Source organism: Callorhinchus milii, unplaced genomic scaffold, assembly GCF_018977255.1.
Source record: "Callorhinchus milii isolate IMCB2004 unplaced genomic scaffold, IMCB_Cmil_1.0 Scaffold16, whole genome shotgun sequence".
Lineage (NCBI taxonomy): Eukaryota > Metazoa > Chordata > Chondrichthyes > Chimaeriformes > Callorhinchidae > Callorhinchus > Callorhinchus milii.
In genome coordinates, this window is record NW_024704757.1 from 1,076,209 (window position 1) to 1,078,482 (window position 2,274).

General features: G+C 38.0%; 1 non-coding gene across 1 annotated transcript; it reads left to right on the forward strand.

The window, feature by feature from the left end:
• Window positions 1-1,695: 1,695 nt before the first annotated feature.
• Window positions 1,696-1,767, forward strand: trnaa-cgc. The gene has a single exon. It is a non-coding gene; the product is annotated as a tRNA-Ala (tRNA).
• The last annotated feature ends 507 nt before the right edge of the window (window positions 1,768-2,274 follow it).

The window sequence follows — 2,274 nt, forward strand, 5'->3', positions numbered from 1 at the left end:
ACAAGTGCTCAGATCCACAGTGGACTGAGATATTATTTTGCAACTCGTGTTCCATCCAACATCGTCTTTCACAGAGAGCTAAATTGAATCAAAAGTAACAGGATATCTTGGCCATGCAAATGTTACCATGTACAAGGAGTCAGATTATGAATTGCTTCATATTGTAGAAGTTTACAGTCCATTATGCCCAGCACAATGTTTTCTCTTCAATAAGAATGTAGGAACATAGAAAAACCACAACAGGAGGAGGCATTCAGTTCGGTTCAACAGTTTATTAGAATTTTAGCACTTATTTTAATCCCAGTGCCTTGCCGTTTTGCCACTGTGGGATCTTGGTAAGCCTGGCATTTACCAGCTCATCACCTAATGGTAAGAGCAGCCTTTGCAGTATAGAGCAGCCCTGCTCTGTGGAGCGACTCTGCTTAATCAAGTGTTGGGATTCAGCTCCACACTCACAGTGTGATTTCCTGATCTGGGGAATGAACTAAATTCCCCAAGAGGGAGAGCAGAGAGCAAAATCAGATTAATACCTTATTTATTTATATGTTTGTATATTTATATTTAAATGCTGAAATGTGTTTGACAGTTATTGGAATAAGTAGAGATAATAAAATGACGTAACAAAAGGAAATGATAGCACCATGCTGGCCATTAAACAATATGGGTGGTAAGGATAGACCAGCATTCTGGAGTTTTGTTTGTTTTACTGTTGGGGGGGATACAGAGAGAAATTCAACAAGACCCTGTTATGGTATGTAATTTAGAGAGGACTTGGAACAAGGGCATGGCTGCTTTCTTCATCAGGAAATACCATACAGTGTTATGGAGCCTAAAAGAGGAAGAGAGAAAAAAATAGAAGTTAAAAGATAACACATTCTTGCTTGTGTTATGCAGGATAATTCAGTGCCTATGTATATAGTTTCAAGTGACTTTAGCTTCACTGCATTTTTATAGCTTGAGCCTTGAGCAATAGGTAAAAATCACTAACATTCACAAAATGTTATCATATTAAGATTTTTCATGGGAATAAAAATTATGCCTTTATGTATTTCATATTAATTCCATGGAATTTTGTACATCAGGACTTATCACTACTCAGCATGGTTCAGGTTTTTCATGTGGGCGTATAAGAAAATTCTGCAATGGTTGATTGATAAAGTGTTTGATATGTGATGTCTTAAATGCACATGTATTCAAACTGTGACAGAATGTGTAATGCTAGTGCAGCCTCTTACAAATCAGAACATTACACAAGCCAAGTACAATAACAACTGATTACATTTCCTTAGGCTGCTTTTTTTGTACTCCTGAAAAGGAAATTCAAGTGATGTGTCGCCCAATTGGTTTGGAAAATATGCAAATTCTCCAATTGGCTCAGAAGATAATAGTGCTTTTCAGCCATCTGAACAAACGGATGTAAATAAAGAGATTTTTTTTATCAAACCAGATTTGACATTTAAAGTTAATGACGAGAAGTAATTTTTTTCCTACTTTAAATTATAATTTAAATTGGACTTCAGGGGGTTGCAGGTGGTGGAAGGGGGGAACGTTCCTAAACAAGTGGAAATGCTTGAGCCTTGTGCTGGGAAGCAAATTTTATATATAGTAAGAACTTGCGATTGCTGGCAAATATGGAGAATTAGAAACTACAATTTTCATCTGACTATTTGAAAAAAATTAACTTTCAAATCCTCTTCATCTGTGGCTCAGTGGTGAGAGCACTCGCCTCGCAAGCGAGAGACCTGGGTTCGATTCCCGGCAGGCGAAATATTGAGCAAGTTTCCTTACTCCACACACCTGATCCGTTATGTACGTACATGAAAAGCCTGAGCCATGCTGAGTAGTGATAAGTCCCTCAAGAAAAAAACAATAATAATTTGGTCACTCAATACACGATTGTTTGTAGGGACGCTGCTGTGCGCAATTGGTTGCCGCGTTTTGCTCACAAATATACAGTCAATTCACTTTCAGTATACTTTGTGAAGCACTTTGAGACGTCTAGAAGATGTGAAAAGCGCTATATCAAGTGCAAAGATTATTATTAAATGAGCTCAAATAAATCCATTGGCATACAGTCTAATGCTCCATTTATACTGCAGGAATGGATTTGAAATCACATTTAGCAGCAAAGTGATTAGTAGCTTCAAACTTATACTCATAGAATCACAGACATTTACAGTGCAGAAGGAGGCTCTCACTCAGCTCCTGTTAACCCTGCAAGCCAATACCCTAATGGGAGGGTGGTCCTAACTAGACTAGCAGTGGGAAAGCTTG